Source organism: Petaurus breviceps, unplaced genomic scaffold, assembly GCF_028583685.1.
Source record: "Petaurus breviceps papuanus isolate PSGF00001 unplaced genomic scaffold, PetGlider_PUasm1.0 419, whole genome shotgun sequence".
NCBI classification, from domain to species: domain Eukaryota; kingdom Metazoa; phylum Chordata; class Mammalia; order Diprotodontia; family Petauridae; genus Petaurus; species Petaurus breviceps.
In genome coordinates, this window is record NW_027186324.1 from 10510907 (window position 1) to 10533598 (window position 22692).

Genomic DNA, 22692 nt, shown 5'->3' on the forward strand with positions numbered 1-22692 from the left:
CTCCAGAGTAATTGAAGTCCAGGATACAGTGAATGACCTTGACCTGTTGGAGAGGGGAGAGACTGAATCCTAGAAAACCAATTAGGAGACAATTGCAATCGTGGTGAGGATCTGGGCCCATGGTGCTGGCTACAGGAGTGGAGAGAAGAGGAGGCAGAATGGAGAAGACTCAGAAACGGATTGGATATTCTAAGGATGGGGCAGAAGTGGGAGAATGAACAGCTAAAGAAGACTTCCAAGTTGGGAATCTGTCAACAAACATCTATTAGACCCACTGTGTGTCAGGTACTGTGCTAAGCACTGGGTATACACAAAGAGCCAAAACCCATCTCTGTCCTCAAGAAATTCTCCCTCTGACGGAGAAGACAACAAGCAAATAAATATGCTAAAAGAGAAAAAATGGGAAATAATTAAAAGAGGTCAGGCACTAGAAATAAGGAAGATCATAGGAGGAGTGAATATGGGGGAAAAATAATACGTTATGTTTTAGAAACAAAAACCATTTTCATTTTGTTTCATTTGTTTCCTTATCTCAGGTATTTTCATTACTTTACTATTGATGCCGCACGGCCAACCAGCTCCATATACCACACAACTAGTAGATGATAAAATTGTGATCTGAGCCCAAGTCTTAATCCAACTTAAGATCCATGTAGATAAACAGGAATCTGGGCTAAGTTCAAGGTAATATCTTCACAAAACAGCCCATCCAGACTGCAAAGAGGCTGTGAATGATCCAAAGCCAAAATGATCAAATGCCAAAGTCTGGGCATCAAGGACCTTCTTGGTGTAACATCAGAAAAGTAGAACAGAATGGAGAAAAGAATGAAGGAAATGCACAATCTGACAGCCAGAAAGAGTAGCAGCCTCTCATGGTAAAGGCATAAAAGTGGTGCCCTTTCCTAGCTCAACTGCAATAGCAGAGCTTTAGCCCAGGATAGCATTTTTAAAGCACCCATTCCAGAGGCAAGGGCAGAGTCAGGTGTCCAATACTCTGCCCCAGATTTCAGCTTGGGCACAGAGGGCTTGAAACCTGGTGTGAGTATCCCATGACTTGGTGAAAAGGGAATGGTTTTCAAGCCTGTGTTCTGGAGAGCAGAATATCTCATGACTGCTGCAAAGCTTAACGGGCCCCTCTGGTACGTCTGACCTTGGAGATGATTTAATGACCTACCATATTGTCTTTGTCTCTCTTTATTTAAACTGGTACATGACAAGTGGGTTTGCAATTGAGAGTAGCTTCCTTGGTTTGCTATCCTGTGTTTGAGTAATGGGTAATAATAATTGACTTCATGTAGAGCTTTAAGACTTGCAGAGTACTTCATAAACATTATGCCATTTGTATCTCACTGCAGCCACTTAGGGGAGTGCTACAAGAATCATTAGACCATTTGGCAGATGAGGCAACTGAGGATCACAGAGCTTAAAATGACATCCATAAAGTCGTATATATATATATATATGCATATACATATATATATATACACACATACATATAGTAAGTATCAGAGAGAGGACTGAATCCAGGGATTCCTGACTCCATGCTGTGTTAATGAGCTCATTGATCATCATAGATATTTTTTGTCTACTTGTTCCCTCTCCTCCATGAAAGGACTCATTCTAGCCAGATGACATTTTGCCATTTGTTTGCCATATTTTTGCCATTTTTTAAGGCATGTGCATGTAATAGTGGTTTTTCTGTTATGTCTGACTCTTTGTGACCCCATTTGGGGTTTTCTTGGCAGAGATATTGGAATAGTTTGCCATTTCCTTTTCCAGCTCATTTTACAAATGAGGAAACTCTGGCAAGCAGGGTGAAATGACTTGCCCAGGGTCACACAGCTAGTAAGTGTCTGAAGCCAGATTTGAACTTAGGAAGATGAGTCTTCCTGACTCCAAGCCCAGTTTTCTATCCACTCACCACCTAGCTTGTCTATTTTTTTTAAACAGTTCATTGAAATAGTAGAGAGAGTGTCAGAATAGGAGTTGGGAAGACCTGAGCTGAAATCCCATCCCAGACATTTACTGTGTCACCCTAAGCAGATGGCTTCTCTGAACCTGCATTGGCTTCTACAAAAGGAGGATAATAATAGCGCCTACCTGGTTTGTGAACATCGTTTGAGATAACATATGTAAAAATAATATAAATTCTGGTCACGATTACTGTAAGGAATGCTCGTCCGTCACTGTGATGTACCTGACGCTATAGCCCACCCACTCTTCATCTTCTGGATGTTAAAGCGGACATTTAAACAGGCTGTATAGTTAGTGGTTCCTCGGGCTTTCCCCGCTGCCAAGGTGGGCAGTGAATAACCAACCTTCCTCCAAATGAGGAGACCCAGATTTCTGACCGGCCTCACGACACATAAAGACTAAGACTAGAAAACATCTTTAGTTCATTTTCTTTGCTTCCTGAAGGATCATAGTTTTACTTAAACAAGATTCTGCTCTCTAGCAATGGAGAGTGGGCAGAGTGTAACATACAGTTTGGGAAATTCAGTCGGATGTCTGCAATTTTATTAGACTCAGGGACTACCAGAGTTAACTCAGACTAGCTTGAGAGAGCTTATTATTAAATTTTCAGTGTGAGCGGTTACACCTTGGAAATCCGCAAACACCACAATTCAAGGTTTAATTTATTGCCTTATTCATTGTCTGGACTTAAGAAAGTGTAAATGATGCAGATAAAACTTCAGTCTGTCATGTGTTTTCAGAGAGCCAATTCTTAATCATTAACTGGCACACCATGATTGGCCCCACAGAAGTTTAATGTCTCGATTGGATCATACCAGCCCCCGTGAGTTCCTTATGCCTTTCCCTTTGATTCACTAAGCTCTCCTTGATCTTCCCTCCACACACACTCCTTACTATTTGGGCATTGTATTCGTTTTTCAGGTGTAGGACCTCACCTTTTTTCTGTATGTGTTAAGGGCAGTATTGGAAGGGGTGAGATGTCCAATTCTTCTGCATGAAAGGGGAAAAGTTAATGTTATCTCAACTCCAGACCCATATTTGATGACTGTTGGTTGGTGCATTTGATAGTGGGCAGTTAGGCTGCATAGTGATTAGAGTACTGGACCTAGAGTCAGGAAGATGACTCTTTCGGAGTTCAATCTGGCTTCAAAGACTTACTAGCTGTGTGACCCTGAGCAAGTCACCTAACCTGGGCTGCCTCAATTTCCACTTCTGTAAAAAGAGCTGGAGAAAGAAATGGCAAATCACTCAAGTATCTTTGCCAAGAAAAATCCAAATGAGGTTGCAAAGAATCAGACATGACTGAAACACAATTGCAGTCTATAGTGATAAAGGAGGGAAAAGGGTGAAGAACAAGGTATGTTTGTTTGCATACTGCACACCAGCAGATTGAAACACACCGTCTCTGGGAACATGGTGGTTCTGATTGTCTGCCGGTCCCAAATCACCCAGGCTCTGATTGTGTTTGGCATCTAAAAATCTCTAAAGAGAAAATCCTACAACCTGATTTCATAACCTACTACACTATACATTCTCTCCTTCAGTGACCTCTTCTGCTATTATATCTCCAACCATGTCATTTATGCAGTCCTGGCTTCTCTAAGAACCCCATTGCTCCATTTCTCATTTCTTGCTGGAGAGTTCTATCTCCATTATATTGCCAGCATCTCAGACAATTTCCCAAGTCATCATCTCTCCACCTACCCCTAACCAGCTGAATCCTATGTAGTCTAATTTGAAGTGCCTTTTTTATCCCCACCCCCTTTTTTTCCATTTCTCTGGCAAAACTTTAACCCAGGACCTCATTATTACTTGCTTAGGCTATTGCAATAGCTTTCTATTTCTATTTCTACTTTCAATTTCTTACCCATTCGATCACCCTTATATACTGTCAGATTAGTTCCTCAAGCACAGTTCTGAACATGTTTCTCTTTCTTTAAAAATCTTCTGTTTCCCTCTTCCCTAACTAAATGAAATGAGAACACTTTATCTTGACATTTGAAGCCCAATATAATCTGACCCCATTTCCAAACTCAAATCCCATTTACACTCCTTCATGTATTTTGTTTTTAAATTCATGTTCACTGGACACATCCCATACTTTACTCTCCCAGGGTTTCCTCATACCAGAATTTTTCTTTGAATTGATACTCTTTTCTAAATCCAGTTCATCTTCAAGCCCAAACTAGTTGCTTTCTCTGTGAAGTCTTATTAAAACAGAAGTGATTTCTCCTCTCTGGATATACTTTAAAAAAAAGTTTTCCTTTTGTAGTAGATATTAGACAAAATTCAATAAACATGAAAATGTCCTTTATGAAGAGCAGAAAGGATTATATATAAATTTCTATATATAACTTGTGTATGTAACTTCTGACATATATATGTATAAATTCAGAGTAAAAAAAAACCCAATAACCTTCCCTGCTTTTATGTATCCTCTAATGAACTTCCTTCTGCTCTCTTATGTCAATTTTTCACTGACACAATTTTTTCTTTTTTTTGCAACATTATTACTACCCCCCCCACATCTTTCATTGTTTCTACTATCACTATTTCCCCATCACCAAATAAAATATTTTCCTTTTAACAAATACAAACAATCAAGCAAAATAAATTCACACATTGGTCTGAAAATGTATGTGTCCATTTGAACCTAGAGTTTATGTCTCTGCCAAGAGGTGGGAAATATGAATCATCATCAGTCTTTTGGGGACATGACTGGCCACTGCATTGATTATAGTTCTTAAGTATTTCAAAGTTGTTTTCCTTTATAACATAGTCATGGAATAAGTTGTTTTTCTCATTCTGCTTATTTCATTCCTCATCAGTTCATATAAGTATCCCTAGTTTTCTCTGAATCCATCCCTTACATAATTTCCAAGTGATACAATCATATTCTATTGCATTCTATATCATGATTTGTTCCTAAATCGACAAATATTCACTTGGTTTCAGTTCTTTGTTACAAGAAGAAGTGCTGTAAATAAATGTATACATATAGTCTCTTTTCTTTGTCTCTGATCTCTTTGGGGTGTATGCTTAATAGCAGTACCATTGGTCTAAGTGCAAGCATAGTTTAGTGACTTTGCGGGGTATAGTTACCAGTTGCTTTCTAGAAGAATGGAACCAATTCACAGCTCTACCAATTGCAGTAACGTGCCTATTTTTCTATAACCCCCAAATAATTGTCACTTTCCTTTTTATCATCTTTGCCAACCTGATGAATGTGAGACAGAATTTCAGTTATTTTTAACTTGTACTTCTCTTAATAGTGATTTGGAGAGTTATTCCATTTGGTTATTGATAGCTTATAGTTCTTCCTTTGAGAACTACCTTTTCATGTCCTTTGACAGGTCATAAATTGGGAAATGGCTCTTGCTCTTATATATGTATCGGTTTCCTATTATCTTGTATATCAGGCTTTTATTGGAGAAATTTGCTGCAAAGATTTTCCCCAATCATTTCCCTTCTATCTACATGAATTTTCTGGTTTTATTTTTACAATTTTATGTAATCATAACTATTTGTTTTATTTTTTATGACTATCTCCATTGTTTGGTCAGGAATTTTCCCCTGTACATAGTTATGAAAAGCATCTTCTTCTGTGCTTCTCTATTTTTCTATAGCTTTCCAGATCTAAGTCAAATATCCATTAGATATTTGTTATGAAATATGGTATAAATTAGGCTAAGCTTATTTTTTCCCAGACTGATTTACAATTTTACCAAAAGTTTTTATTTTTCCAAATTAGTAAAATACAAACTATAATTGATTTCCTTGGGTTTATATGATGTTTCATTGATTCTGAGGTTTGTGTACCTATCTGTTGCATTGATCAACTTTTCTTATCTTTTTTTAAAAAAAAGTTAGTGTAAAGTTGTTTTGATGATTATTGCTAAGTAGTTTAGTTTAGGACAGCTAGGTGGCACAGTGGATAGAGTGCCAGGTCTGGAGTCAGGGATACCTGAGTTAAAATCTGGCCTCAGACACATGCTAGCTGTGTGACCTTGGGCAAGTCACTGTTTCCCTCAGTTTCCTCATCTGTAAAACAAGCTAGAAAAGGAAATGGCAAACCACTCTAGTGTCTTTGCCAAGAAAACCCCAAATAGGGTCACAAAGAATTCAGACATGACTGAACAACAACAAAGTGTAATTTAGCTCTGGTCTTGTTACATGCTATTCCTTCCCACTTTTCCCCCTAGAGATTCTTGATCTTATATTTCTCTGGATGAATTTTGTTCTTAGAATCCTATAAAATACTTCTTTGAAAGTTTGATTGATATGGCATTGGATCTGAACCTTCACTTAGGTGGTCTCATTTCCATTACATTTAGCATGACACAACCATGAATAATTAACACCTCTAATTATTTTGGTAAGAGCATTTTATAGTTTTATTCATTCCTGGGTGTGTCTTTGTAAGCAGACTACCAGAAATTTTATACTTCCTGTAGTTATTTGACTGCATTTTCTTTCTCTTTCTGTTGTTTTTTAACTTAACTTTAACACATATATGTAGGATGATGATTTTGTGGGTTCATGTTCTATTTTGCTACTTTTCTATTAAATCTTTTCAGTTGAGTCTCTAGGGTTTTCTGAAGTAAACTATTGTAATAGTTTTATTTCTTCTTTGTGCTAATTCCCTCAGTTTCTTTTTTTCTTATGGCTACAGCTAGCATTTCTAGAACTACATCAAATAACACAAGTGGCAGTATGCCTTCTTGCTTTATCCCTAATATTGCTGAAAACATCTTTATATGTTTCCTCATAAACTTTTTGCTAAATGTTATGTTTGCTATATGTTACCTATTATGACAAGGCCCATTTGCTTCTTTGCTTTTTGTTTTTGCTTTTTTTTGGAGGGGGTAAGGTAGGGCAATTAGGGGTAAGTGACTTTCCCAAGGTTACACGGCTAATTTTTACTTCTTTGCTTTTTAGTGTTTTTAACAGAAATGATTTTTGTATTTCTTAAAAGGTTTTTTTTAATACTGCATCTATTTATTTGTGCTTTGTGGAGGGCAATTGGGGTTAAGTGACTTGCACAAGGTCACATGGCTAGCTTTTGTGTTAAGTGTCTGAGGCCGGATTTGAACTCAGGTCCTCCTGACTCCAGGGCTGGTGCTCTATTCACTGTGCCACCTAGCCACCCCACTGCATTTATTAATATAATTTTGATTTTTGTGTTCTTATTGTTGTTTTAAGCACCTCACCCACCAGTAGTTATTAGTGTAAAGAAAGTAAAGGGGGTAGATAGTATCTCATGTAGAGCATGATTGATTATATGTAGCAAAGTACAAGATGCCCCACCTATAAGAAATATGAAGGATAATCCCCATTCCATGGGGCATGAATGCCCTGGAGGGGATATCTGGCTCATGCTTGCCCTGAGGGCTTCCCTTGGTTAGGTGTAAGATTAAGTAAAGTCAGGCCTCTCTGCTTATAGGCTTTCCAAATTTTCCTGATGGAAACTTGTTTTTGCCTAGGATAGGATAGATCTCTCCTGCATGTGGAACTTCCAAAGGGTTGGTCTTCAAGTCTTCAAGTCAACCTCCTCTATGCCTCAGCCCATGCTGAAACAGAAGCATGTCTTCTGTCTCTCTGAAAGGATCAGTGCCTCTTTCCACATAACCACCTATACCATTGTTAGTTACATACACAAGGATTAACAGCTGCAAATTTTTCATTTTATCAAGGGGAAGAAAATGGTATCAATAAAAGTATAGTGAGCAATGCAAGAGTAGGCAGGGAATAGTCTGGATAGGGAGAAGTTGGTGGCTTACACTAAAGGATTCGGGGGCAGAATCAACTACCCCTTAGTTCTTCCTCTTGAATGGAAGGGAGCAGAAAATGTGGGTGAGTTACACAGTTAATGGTGAGTAGGGGTGGGGCACCCTCATGACGGGAGTAAGAGGCAGAAGAAAGGGAAGTTCAATGTCGTACCAACCATCTCCCTTGTCTTTAGGCAATTCCTTTGACATCTTACCTGTCTGCTAACTTGGTCCTGTCATCATGGCCTTCCAGGTGCAGTGGGACAAAGCAGAAGGGAAGGGCACACCATACCAGTGTTTGACCTTCAAACACTTTGGCTCAACCCTGCTTACTTTCAGCGAGAAGAGTAAACTCTCTTCTCCCAGGCTCCTCTTCTCTGAAACCAAATTCAAAGAAGTGTCAACAGATGGCATTTAAGTCTCCAATTTCAACAGCAGCACTTGCCATCCAGGAATTATGTTAATTGGCATGTACATACATATATATTATATATATGTATACATATATATAATCTTCATCAACAATTATTGCTGAATTGCAAGGCAATATTCTAGGAGCTCGGGAGATGAAAGACAAGAAACAATCTCTGCCTTAAAGGATTTAGCAGCCTAGGTGGTGAGACATGATGCTGTATGCACATGCACATAGCTGACAATGCAAGAAATCTGATAACTGACTGCCCAACACCAGGAATAACAAATGAGTGCTAAAGAGAACAAGTCATAATCATGATTATTGGTTGTGTCTGACTCTTCATGGTACATTTGGGTGTTCTTGGCAGACATACTGGAGCAGTTTGCTGTTTTCTTCTCCAGCTCATTTGAAAAATGAGGAAACTGAAATAAACAGGGTTATGTGACTTGCCCAGGGTCACACGGCTAGCAAGTGTCTGAGGTCAGATTTGAACTCAACAAGATGAGTTTTTCTTACTTCAGGCCCAGTATTCTATCCACTGTTCCACCTAACTGCCCCCTTATCTACCATGCATAGAGCAGCATTTATCAAGAGTCCTTTCCTGAAACTCCATCTCTTTAAGAAACCAGAGGAACAGAAGTCTGTTTCCTATTCTGCTGGTACTTCCTGCTTCGCTCACCCTGTTGAGCCAGTTCTTACAAAAATAAAAGTAACTGGTCTCAGAGGGGTCAGATGACACATGTTCTTTTTCTGGAGACAGCCTGATAAATGTGATAGGTTGAGAATCATTAAATGGTGCTGTGAAAGAGACAGAAGCAGGAGTTCAGGCTGATGGGAGAAGGTGTGTTGTAGGTGACAAAGCACTGGACTGAGTAAGAACTAAGAAAAACCCTGGTCCTGCTAGAAACGAATTGTGTCAAAGCTAAAGAATTCTGGGATAGCATTGACTTGAGTCTCTCAAGTCCATAGCAGCACTGACAAGCAGATCCATCAACAGTTATGATTCAATACCTACTGAGTTCAAAGCACTATGTTATCTCAGGAAGATGAAGCAAAAGGTGCCTTATCTACCCTAAAGGAATTAACAGCCTAATTGGGGAGCCATGGTCTAGTCATATGGTTTGGGGCAAATTGTTTCTTCTTTCTGGGCCCCAATGGTCCCCATTTGTTAAATGGGGGGAGAAGGGGGTTACCTAACTCAGGGAAATTTTTTCTAGGGTCTATAAACTTGTTTTTAAAAAATATTTGATAAGTATTACAATATAATTGGTTTCTTTTTGTATTTTGTATTTCTTTTTTATTTGATGCATTTAAAAATATTTTGAGGAGTCCATAGGCTTTAGCAACCATACTGGCAATGAGGACCATGACCCAGAAAAGATTTAACCCCTGCTCCAAGCCATTCTACCTCTTGTTTAATGTAAAATTTTTAAAAATTCAGATATTTTTATTTATTTTGTTAAATATTTCCCAATTATGTTTGAAAATTTTGACATTCATTTTTTCAAACTTTGAGTTTCAAATTCTCTCCCTCCTACCTGTCCCTCCCCTACCCCTTGAGGTGAGATATCATATCATAATAGGATATCAGTTGTACTTAATGTCTAATTAAAACATTAGCGCCAGATTGCCGGAAGAATCCTCGTCACAAAAATGGCTAAGACCCCCTGACCTAAATGGTTTTTGAGGTCTCTCCGGTTCAAACAGTCCATGTACCTCTGAAAGAAATTAAAATGGTTTTCTTTCTGTTTTGGTGGTTTGTAACTGTTTCCTCTAATCCTTCTGGGAAGAGACCAAACAAAATGGTATTTTGGCTAAGGCGAGGTGAACAAATGAGTTTGTTTTGATCCTAAAGTCATTACTATTACTCTGGGGTTGTGAGATGACCTGTCAGGAAAGTAGCAGAATCTTGAAAATCCTACCTGCTTCTCTACATCAGGTTCTGGGAGGGCTTATGTCATGTCAGAACATTGTATTTAGAGTCAGGAGGCCTAAATCCAGATCCCAGTTCTGTCATTTTAATCGGGTGTCACTTCTTTGGCACCTGTCACACCATCTCTCTTCCACAGACAGGGCCTTAGGTAGATTTCATTCTACCCATATTGTAAAATGAGGAGACTGGACTATCTCTGTGGTCTCTCCTATGTAGTCTTTCTGGGATCCTGATCTTTGTTCAAACATCACTCTCTAAGAATAAAGGGGAAATTAAACAAAAGTGAGGATTCCCTGAGATAACTGTGGGGCTTTTCTCTTTGACCTCAGGCCCTAGTCCCTTAGTCCCCTTTGATTTTCAGTGTGAGAAATGGCTTAAGTAGTAAGGAGGATGGAGACATCCTGGAAAAGGGGAGAAAGGCAGATCATAGCATCCTATGAGTATAGAGTTGAAAGGGACGTTAATCTTATCCAGTCTAGTCCCCTACTTTACAGATAAGGAAACTGAGGCCTTAGAAGAGAGAAGTGTCTTGTACAAAACCTAGAAAGTGGTAGTAAGTAAGGGAGCTAGGGTCAGACCTATGTACCTTGTGGGCTTTCTCTGGGGAGGTGCACATGAAAAGAAATCTATGAATTTTTAAAATGCTGAAAATCAGGGAAAGACATCAGAAATGAATAAACCACTAAAGTTGCTTTAGCCCATAAATATGCATACAGATAGATGCCCCCCCCCCCTTATTCTGTATGTATTGGAAGTGTTTCAGGTCAGAAAAGCCCATTTGGACAGCCTTTAAAAGTATTTCTCTATTACTATGGGTTCAGCACACAGATGCTTTTTCTTTATTTGAGAGCATAGTAGCAAATCTGAATGAATAGCGACTCCACATGAAAGGAAACCAAGCCAGGAACAGACAGAAAGCTGTCTGGTTCAGCTGCGGTCCTTGGGGCTTTGTGTTTTTTCCCAGGCAGCAGGAGACTCTGTTGTTCCCTGTTTCACCAATGCCCCTTTCCCCTCTCTCCTCTAGAAGGCAGAGGGGAGTGGGCAAGAAGGAAAGCTGGCAGCAGCGGGTTGCCATGGTGGGAGAGGGAGCTGAGAAGGAATTGTTTGACTGGATGTAATCCCCACCCCCAGGCCCTGAACCAAAGAAGTTTTGCAGAAGCAATGGAGACTCTCTGTGGGTTTCCATTTCGCTTACTAAGCTGCTGGCCCCACAGGGTTTACTTCTGCCTATAACAGAATAGGGATCAGAGAAACAGGCTGACTGCACATATATTATTGACTACTTCAGACATTTATTAATAGATAAATGTTACTGCATTCCTTGCTGCTTTCTGCCACAGTATATTAGAAAGAATGGTTTGCAGAGGGGAAAAAATTTGTATAGTGGGGACTATCATGGAGGAAGAATGGTAGAAAGGAGGGGTGGAGATATGTGTGTTTGTGTCCATGTGTCTTATGAAGCTTGTAAATGCATTTTTAAAAAATTCCTTGTCCCCCCTGAAGGGCTAGAAAATCAATTATTGAATTAATTTCCATATTTAATCCCTGCACAGTCTTCATTCCCCACTCCCCACACCACATTTTAAATTCTTAAAAGATCTGAGATGAAGAATGAGAATGAATGGCAGGACCAGTTAGTGAATGGCAAAGGACTGTAAAACTCTGGGCAGGGAAGCTTTCCAGGAAGAGAGACTAAAATCAACAATATTATGTAGTCCTCAGAGGGGGCTGCTCCTTCCTTCAATTTGATGAAGCCTTCAAAGCCTCTGGGCACTCCCTCAGCCCCGGAATAAGCAATTTGCTTGTGAAAGGTAGCATTCAGGAAGGACACACACAGGTAGTGCTAACAGTGATTGCAAGTAGCAAGGGTTTGGTGCGTGATTGCAGTGTACGTTTCACTCTCTGAAATATGTGCCGCTGATTTTAACCCCTCCCAAGAACAATAACAGCTTAGTTTGCTGCTGAGCTTTCTGCTGAAAGTGGACGACATCATTCTGAAATGAAGCTTGCTATTAGTTTTCTGCACAGTAGGGGCTGATTCATGTCACATGTGCACACATAGACATAATATATACACATCTATATATGTATGTGTACACAGATACACACATACACATTTCAATAGTCTCAATGGGAGTAACCACAAAATTGCTCAAGGCTGACAGAGGACACAACCAAATTCAGAGTGTAAGGAATTCTTCCTAGCCCCGTGACCTATTTTCATAAGATATGGAATTTCTGAACTGGGAGATAATCTCAGAAGGCATTGTTTTTGTACTATTTTCAATCCTGCAATTTCAGAACTGGGGGGGGACTTGACAGGTTGTCTAATCCAATCCTATCCTTTGAAAGGTGAGCAAAGTGAGGCCTAGACAGGTCACATGACTTGAAGTAAAGCCAGAACTGGAACCCAAGTCTCCTGAAGTCCAGTATAGTATTCTTTACTTCATATTACGCTACCTCATTTGTTTGTGTATTTCAAGAGGAAGGAAACAAGTATTTAAGAACCTACTATTTGTCAAGCACTATAAAAATATTAAAAATTTTTTAATTAAAAATTCGATCCTCACAACAACCCTGGGAGGAATTTGGGGTTATTTTTTAAATTTATATATACATATATGTTTATATAATATATAAAACATGGAAATATATATTATATGTAAATATATTTTTATATTAAATGTATATTTTATTATATTGGCATTTTATAGGTTGAGGAAACTGAGGCAAAGAGAAAGGTTACTTGACTTTCCAAGGGTTGCACAACCAGTAAGTATCTGAGGCTATACTGAAACTCAGGTCTTCCTGACTCTGGGCCTAACATTCTATTAGGCCACCTATCAGGAAATAGTTGATACTTATTTTTATACAAACTAGGTGTTGTAGTGCAGAGAGTATGAGACTGAGATTCAGAAAGCCTTGAATCCAAGTCTCACCTCAGATATGTATTTTTTAGTTGTTTCAGTTATGTGTGACTCTTTGTAATTCCATTTGGGGTTTTCCTGATAAATTTGCCATTTCCTTCTCCAGCTCATTTTCCAAATGAGGACACTGAGCCAAACAGGGTTAAGCAATCCAATTAGTCATCCAACTAGTAAGTGTCTGAGGGTGGATTTGAACTCAGGTTTTCCTGACTCCAGTCCTTGCTCTCTTTCCCCTGCCCTCAGATTGAGCAAATCTCTGCTGGCCTCAGTTTCCACATCTGCAAAACTGGGGCAACAATAGTACCTATGTCTTGAGAATCAAAGGAAATGACACACATAAAGTTCTTTTCAATCCTTAAAACACTATATAGATGCTAGCTATCATTATTTTAAAAATGCTCCAAATCTTTGCTTAATCCTTTTTTTTCCTCTTTTGGAGGGGGGAAGGCAGGGCAGTTGGGGTTAAGTGACTTGCCCAAGGTCACACGGCTAGTTTTTGTGTTAAGTGTCTGAGGGCGGATTTGAACTCAGGTCCTCCTGACTCCAGGGCCGGTGCTCTCTCTATTCACTGTGCCACCTAGCCGCCCCCTTTGCTGAATCTTTTATTGGTGATTTTCTATAAGATGATTTAGCTCTCAATATACTCCCTGGTAGAGGGAACCAGTTGTGTAGACGAATCCAAACACCATCTAATGTGAAATCTTCCATTCTTGGTTTGGAAAGCACTTTAGAGTATTTTTATGCATCAGCTATACCTTCCTGACTAGGCTTGATTTAAGCTAATGTTAATGTTCATTTGCACTCCTTGAAGCATATACACCAGGGAGAAGTGACCCAAAAGTATGTCAGGTGGCATGGAGAGAATGACCCAGGAGATTGGTAGATGGCATGGGGAAGTTGACCTAGAATTAAAATATAGGCTGCTTAATGGCTGAGCTACTCGTAAATAATCCAAAGACTATAGGAATCAGTGCTCCAGTAACACTGAAGGAGATAACAAGGAAGAAGTAAGAAAAGTAGCAGTCTAGATTAGAGCTGTAGGGAGACCCCCTGGATCTGTCAAAGTAAGTCGAGCAGAAATCTCCTTTCTTGGTCTTTGTGTTATTATTATTAGAACAAACATGCTTGACTGGACTAAGCCATACTATCTTCACCTATGTGAATGCAAGCTCAACCACTGGATCATTGTTGTTGGAAAAAGAAAGGGAATGGGGGGTTGGTGTGGAGACTGGACAGAGCTTGATGTGGTGGGGAAAGCCCATGAATGATAGGGATCAATTTTAGTTAAAATGTTGCTTAGGAAATCAGATAGTCTTTCTGGGACAAGATCCATTAGTGCCTGTCTTACTGACTCCAGCAGACACATAACACCATCAAGACTGTGTAACCAGAGGACATAACTAACAAGAGAAAGCAGTAAATAGTTTCCCTTTCCTTCCTCTAACAAGAGATAAAACTATTGTAGTAACCTGGGAGTGAAATGCACACCTGAAAACACATGGTAGAAATTCATTGTATGGTCTAGGCTGATAACGGAAGAGATTTCAGTCTGAGCAGGGGGGAAATGTTTCCTCCTAGTTAAGTGAATTGTCCTTTGGCTTGCTAGTTCTTCCAAACAATACAAGTGCTAGAATTCACCGGTTAGGCTCACATCATTACAGATTGTTCTAGAAAAAAAAAACTATATGCTCCATACTACAATAAAAATATGAAGCATTTCTTACAAGGCAGAATCTGTGGTCCCAAGGACAAATGCCTAAAAACTAATACTCCAAGGAGTTCCATAATGCTGAAATAGGGAGAGTCTGTGAAAGGTTATATAGACCAATGCCCCGACTCCTCCTCTCCCCAAATCTCTGGACAAGAAGTTCTTTATGTCTAAAACAAATTTCTTTTGTTAAAATTTCAACTCATATCCTCTGGCTCTGTCTTTCATAGAGATGGACACCTGGCCCCTCCCTTTTCAGCTTCAATGGGACCTCACCAATAAGTTGCCTATGAATTGTCCCTTGAGTCAGAAGACTGTAGTAGTTTTAGAACAGGGGTCCCCTTGGGTTTGATCACTCAGGATGGACTGATCAATTGCAAAGCTTATGCATGATTTGGCAGATGTCCCAACACCTCATCTTTTGGCCTCATAGGGCCATGTGCGTTTCTGACAGAGGTTCACCTATTCTACCTCCAGCTAAGGGACAATGGTTTTGGTTTTTTCTTTGGTGGAGGGAAAAAGGGGTTTCCGGGGATCTGTTACTTCATTGACCTGAAGAGGTCCCAGAATTGAAACTCTTACAACTGTAGATCAACAACCATTCTAAAATTTTATGCTTGGAGTGGTGAGAGGTTAATTGATTTTCACATGTTCACCTAGCAAAGTCAGAAACAAGAATTGAACCCTGCTTGTCCTAACTCCAACATCCGATCTGCACTACTCCATCCTGCCATTTTATCTCAGTTTACAACCTTGAAATTCCTGTATGGATCAAAGGCATTAAATACTAGAGTGATAGACACTAGTCTGCGGAATGCTGATATCAAACCATTGGCCCTTATCCCTTCCTGAACCTCAGGATTTAAAACCTAGAAGTGTTGGGCACAGAACTGACTTCTTGGAATATTCCCAATTCTGCTGCCTAGCCGATTTGGATTTTTTTTAAACTTGTTTTTTCAGTCAGGAAAGCAGTCTGCTGTTTTTCTAAGAATCATAATGGAAGGAGAACTTGAAGGACATGAGGCACTTCATTAACCCATCCCCTCTCTCTCCAAGCTGTCACAGGCACAACTGGAATGGATTAATTTGCGACCAGCCTCTGTTGGTTTTGGTAATGGCTTCCCTCCTGGGGGGAGTTGACCTCCTGATCTCCAATGAGATTCTGACTTGTTAGTCAACAGCCAGGTCACTGAATCAGAACATTCCTCAGTGAGCTGCTGAATAAAGCATCTGTCTCTCAGTGGCACACTTGTTTATTGGTTCGCCCCTTCCCTCACCAACCCCCACCCCTCCCCACACACACACACTACTTCCACAACCTCCCTTCCCAAATTTAAGAAAATTCTTCAAAATGTAAAGGTACATCCAGATTGGCCTGAGTTCAACTGCGTGGTACCCTGTTGGTGATCTGAGGTGTTGGGTTTCTATCTATCTTAGTAAACAACTCCCTTGAGCTTTCTTTCTTGGACTCCACGGCTCAGTGACCTCTGACCTGGAGGCTAATTCTGGCTCATCCCCAAACTTAGGTTAGTGACACAGAAGTTTACTTTGCTTTACTGCTTGGTTCTTTGCCTTCTTCATCTCCTCCTTCAAATGCGTTTCCAAATAGACACAGACATAAACACATCTCCTAAGGGAGGGGGTTAGATTTTGTGGTTTCTGTCTCATGGGCTTAGAATTCTTCTGCCTGAAATTCTATTTCTATAACATAAACACAGCAAGGGGATAAACCACACTGTGGTTGCAAGTGAAAGCACCTAATAATGCTCCTTGATCTGGTCTAATCTAATGCCTCCCAAAGTGTGGCCTTTAAACCTGAAGAGGGTTTTTGGGCAGATCGGTGGCAAAGCGGATAGAGCACCGGGTTTGAAATCAGGAATATTTATCCTCCTGAGTTCAAATCTGACTGCACATGATAATTAGCTCTGACCCTGGGCAAGTCAACTTAACCCTATTTGCCTCAGTTCCTCATCTGTGTGATTCCAAGCAAAGGCAACTTCCCAAGGTTCAAAATACCAGCATAGCTGCTCTCCATTTTATGCAGTGACAAATTAAGAACAGAGAGAATCAAAATATAGCATAATTCAAAATAGAGCATTCACCAAGTGTAATTCAATAATTTCCAAGTACTACTCCACCCCCAGACATTAAATTCATTTAGTCAATCCCAAAGACCCTCTTCTAAGTAATACTCCACACCTAGGCAGTACATTCATTTAGTCAATCACAGAGCACAAAAAAAGTCAAAAGTTCCCCACCCTTGGATCACATCTGAATAGGCTATCTACCCCAGAGTTACAAAAAGCACAGCATTTAATACCCAAAGAGAGGTCTTTTTTTCATCTTGACCCAAGGCAAGTTCTCAGCAACCTTTGTTCCTGGGGAGACAAAGCTTAGCAAGGCCACAAGATACATTGCTTGTGTCCTCATTAATTCATTCTCTGTCTGCAGAACAGTCCCAGGACCCCTGAAAACATTAGCAAAACCCTCTTCCAGGATTTCTGTAAACATACAACAAGAAAATCCTTCTTCAGGGCTTCTGAACCAACAGCAAAGTTCCAGGACCTCTGCAACAACAGTCCTTCACCAGTGGACTAATCTGGCAAAACAACATCAAAACAAACAAATTACCAGCATAACAGCCATGTCTCCTCAGTCCTTGGCAGCTCTGGGTGGCAGCTCTCAAAAGTCCTGGGCAGTTCGAACTGGCCCTCAGCAAGCCTCTCGGTCTCGTCTCTCTGCCTCCATGATGCTGCTTCCAAAAAAATTCTTCTGCCTCTGTCTCTGCTTGTGCTAAATTCACATCACCAGCTCCTCCCAGTTCAGCCCTCTCTCTCTTTTCACGTCAACAAGTCCATCCCACAAGTGGGATTCACAAGCTCTGGGTTTTAACACAATCAATCCGAAAACCAAGCCAATACAGGGGGATCTTTAAATTCCATTACTATTACAATATGTAAAATGAACTGGAGAAGAAAATGGCAAAGCACTCTAGTATCTTTTCAAGAGAACTCCAAATAGAGTCATGAAGAGTCGGACAAGACTGCAACAACAATAACAATATGAAGGCAAATCACAGACAAATCCTTTATAAACTGAGTAAAATAAAAGAGATGGTGCAGTAGAGAGAATACCGGATGTGAAACCTTCAGGCATTCCTAGCTGTGTGACTGTAGCCAAGTTACTTAACCACGCTGTGCCTCAGTTTCCTCATCTTCAAATGGGGATAAAAATAGCCCCTACCTCATAGGACTATGGGGAGCATGAAATAGGATATAAAATTCTTTTCATATCTTAGTTACATAAATGTTCTCATCATTATCATCTCACATACACATGGTGTTCCAAAAAAGGACTCTCAGGATGCCCTGTATTACAATTTTTCAAAAGTGTACAGCTTTTGTGATGAACAAAATGAAAATTTGTTTAAAAAGCACTAAAAACTTAGTAGCTTTTGTCATGGTGTATTTATCAATCAACAAATTCTAATAGCACAGGTGCTTTCAGGTAGAGGTGGCAGTCTGAATATTGTGATATTTACAAAACTAAATGTAAACTTGAAAAGGTTGGAAATTACTCATCTAATCCATGCATCATTTGGATCATAATTTCCCTGAGGGCAAAGATCATGTCTTCGTCTTTTTTTGTGTCTTTGTAGAGTAACATTTCTTAAACTTATTTTTGTCTCAAAATCTTGTTTTTTCATCTCAGAACCTCTTAAAAATCGAGAGTTTTTGTTGAGGTGGGTTATGTCTCTCAATATTTACCCCACTAGAAATTAAGATGCCTTAAGGATCATTATAGAAATAGCTTTGGCTTTATTGACCCCTCGAAAGGGCCTCACGAGCCTCCAGGTGCTCCTGTACCACCTTTGGAGAGCCATTGCTCTAAAGTATAGCCTAGTGCTTCACAAGCAGTAAGTGCTCAAAAAATAGTCATTTGAATGAACTTATGAATCATTGTCCTGAGGCATTTTTTTTTCTAAAATAAGCCACTTTCATAAATTGGCACCAGCTGACTAACCTACCAAGCAGAAAATCACACATGAAAAAGGCAAAATTGTTTAAGGTTTGCTTTATATTCTTATTGCCTCTATGAACCAATATCCTTCATTTGACCACAACAATAGTGCTACATAGTTCCTTGGCTGATGCTAATTTCTTTTTTGTCTTTTTGGAGGAGGGAAGGCAAGGCAATTGGGGTTAAGTGACTTGCCCAAGGGTCAGACAGTTAGTAAGTGTGTCAGGTGTCTGAGGCTGGATTTGAACTCAGGTCCTCCTGACTCCAGGGTTGGTGCTCTATTCGTATAGGAGCAGTTTAAAGGTTGCATCTCCATAAGGATTGTTTCCCTGGGTGATGTCTGCAGATAGTGGACTCTAATCATTGCCATTCCCAAGGCTTTGGGGTTCAGGGTCCTATACTATCTCCATTGGGGTCTGAGGGGAGATTTTGGTCAAAGTAGTGATGGTACTGGCACATGTTGTTCTCTCCCTCCCTCCCACTCCCCTGTCTCTCACCCACCCCCACCCTCTCTCAACCCCCTCCTCCTTAGAACCCCCCTCCCAGTCCTTGCTTCTTGGCGCCTGCCCTATGACTGGGAAACGGCTGTCAGTTGGTTTTGGCACGGCTGGAGGATTCCAAAAAGTGTCACTTCTCCAGATGATGGTTGTGAGGGCTTGACTAGAAGCCGGACCAGGCATCTGTGGGGTGCTGCCACAGAAGCTTTTGTGCTTATCTGCCTGGTAGTGGCAGTTGGTCAGCAAATGTGGCTTGTGGTGATGAGGAGAATGAGGCCCCTTCTTGATGCTGGTTTCTCTTCTCAATGATGGCTTCAGGTGCTGGGCTGAAAACAAGTCTGTGGTATGGGGGACACTGCTATTACCAAGGCTCTGGGCTTCAGGGAGTGATGTTTCCATCAGGTTCTAAGGGAATAGTGGTTAAGGTGGTGACAGGGGGTTGACTGGCTTGGCACATCATACCTCTTGTGTCTCCTTGCATCCTATCTCAGGTAGGATGATTTGCCTATCCTGAGAGTAGTAATTTCTTGGCATAGGATTTCAAGCCTTTGGAAAGGGAAGCAGTGATCATTGATTCAAAGTTTAGTATACCTGTCAGTATATAAGTCGATATATAAACAATGGGAACTCGGATGTATGGAATGAGAGACTTAGCTGTAATCTGAAGAGAGAGTAAATTAACATCCAAATTTGCTTAATAGATACTTCCTTTCATTAATGACTTCTCCAAGATCTTCAATCCATGAAGGGGGTGGTGCTTAGATTAGAAATAATGTTTCAGGAAGGAATATGTGAGTGTGGGGCACACAATGAGGTACAGGGAAAATAAGGCTTATTATTTAGCTGAATAGGAATGGAGGAAGAGAGAAACCAGCATCTCAGGAAGTCTTATGATATGGATATAATATATTCCAATAGCAGGGGAAGAGAATCCTGTGTCACCCAAAGATGCAAAACTCAAACTTCTCCCAAGCTCCCTGTTTGCTTTCTCCTTTGACCTCCAAATCATCCACCCTTCCTATTGTCTTTCAAGTTGAAATAGAATTTCAGAGTGAGGTTATCCTGACAGAGTATGTTTGGAGAAGTGATTTTAAGGATGAAAGCATCAATGCTGAACTGGCGACCTGTTTCAGACAAATAGGAGACGCCTAGAAAAATGCACAGGAATTAAGAGGAAGCAAAATGAGCAAAAGAAGCTAGCCAGGATATGAAAGTAAAATGTGAAGCCAGGAGGGTAAATTGAAGTGTGTCTGATGTTGTCATAAATTGAACCAGATTCTCAGTGCATGAAGTTGGCCTTGAGACCCTCAGCCTCTTTAATGTCTCCAACAGTAATTTCCTATGTGGAATCTCCCTCGTTTCTAATAGTCACAGCAGCTTCCTAAAGAGATTAACTTACCCCCAAGAAGTGATTTATATCCTGAATTACTTGACTCAAGGTGTGTTAAGAAAAATGCTGGCATGATTGGAAATGAGTAAAATAAACTCCAGGGGGACACACTGCTGTGCTAAACAGCGCAAGGGACTGGAGTAATCTTCTGGGTTATGCCTGGATTGACAAGTGCATACATATTAATGTATAGTTCCTATTCACTGCAATGTTAGATGAAACAATATTACAAGGAACAATTGATTCCTCAGGAACACTGTTATAAATAGACAATTGCCGAGATCATGTTACAGCAGATTTTTCACAATTTTATAATTTGTTTTGGTTATGATGTTATTGCAGAGTGATGTTTGTTGGGGGCAACTATTCACAGAGTATGTCTGCATACTATTTTAAATGTTCTATAGAGAAGGAATTAATTCATTTGAGAAGCCCAGAGAAACTTTTGCCAATGAATTTACAGGGGAAATGGATATGCTGAGTTTTGAGTTTGAGGTAAGGAGTTGGCATTGGGGAAACTGATACAAAACTTTGAAGGGTGAAAGTGGGTAGTAAGTCAGAGCAGATATTAGGTCAGGAACTAAGCAGACAGATGGGGAGGAAGCAGGTGATATGGAGACCAAAACAAGATGGATAATAGGCCAATGTGGAGGCACGTGCCCAAGAACCCGGAGACCTATGGAACCCGAAAGGGAAGGACCCTTTAGCTCATTCCGTTGTTTGAGGCACTTTCTTCTAAAACCGGAACTAATCCCTGTACATGGCTAGCCACCAATTTATGACCCCCCCCCCAAAAAATGAGTAGTCGGGTGTGATGGTAAAGAAATTGGAGTATCATCCCTGCCCCTTAATAAGCCTAAATTGAACTTGAGGACCTTTCCTGATGTGAAAATATGCTCTTGTGTTTCAGGAAGGCACAACTTTTCTTACTTTGTAGTCAAGTGAGTCATGAGGGTTGTGATGTTCTCTGACCCTAGAGACGGCTGTATATACCTCTGAGCCAAGGTTTTGCTTTGGTGCTCGCTTTGGGAAGAGTTGTGTGATTCGGCCAGATGAGACTCTGGGCAGCCATTGAGCCCCCAAGCTTTGAAAACCCAGATGTTGGTGTTTCTCTCTCTGGTGACTGACTAGGTTTGGATGTAATGGTCAGACAGCTAGAAGCCTGTCTGCTGGATTGTGTTATTTTCTGTCTGTATTTTTGTTTGCTTGTAACTTCCATTGTATTCTTGGAAGTTCAGGGTGCCGACTTTTTCCCCAGAACTAGGTAAATGATATATGTTTGATTGATTAAAGTAAGATTGTGAACCCATTTTGAGTTGCTTTCCTTTAGAAAAGCAGATCAAAGAACCCGTGTTGGCAGCCACCCTGGGGATGCTGGGGCGCTTGCTGCTACATTGAGTAGAGTAAGGCAAAAGATGTAGAGAAAAAATAAATGAAATGAACAAAGAAAAGCATTTATTAATGCTGATTATGTACCAAAGGCTAGCACCAGATATAAAGAAAAAAACTGACTTAAAAAAAAAAAAGTAATAACAATCTCTGTCCTCAAGGAACTTATATTATAATAGAGGGAGTGACAGATACAGTGAGTTATTGTGGTTTAGAACATTACAGGGATGGTCAAGGGAGCCATGGGAGAGTAGATTTCTTTTTAGTAGCTGGGTGCTATTGATTTGATTATGCTTCTTGGAAGGAGAGAGTGGTCCGAGATCAGAGAATAGGCTAAGGACACTGGTGCCAAGATGGATGAGAAGTAGTTTGAAGCATGAATGAAGCCTGCATAGATGTATGAGGTCATGTGAGGCACTCATCATTCACAAGGTGGGGGGAAGAGGAAGGAGTCCCAGGAATTCAGGACATGAAGGGGTTAATTCAGGCTACGGTATATGATGACACAAGAATCAAAGTTCCAGAGATCCAATCATTTAAATGTGAAAACTGGCCTTCTGGCAAAGAAATTCTAGTTCTAATGGAATTCAATTCTCCTCCTCCCAGGATATAATGTCCAGTTTTTACTATGAACCCATCTATGAGATCAAGACTCAACCCAAAGCAACCAG

At 40.3% G+C, this 22692-nt stretch overlaps 1 protein-coding gene across 1 annotated transcript in view; it reads left to right on the plus strand.

Annotated features, from left to right (window-relative positions):
* Positions 1 to 22692, plus strand: part of NHS (NHS actin remodeling regulator) — a 485191-nt gene that overhangs the window by 401155 nt on the left and 61344 nt on the right. The window lies entirely within an intron of this gene.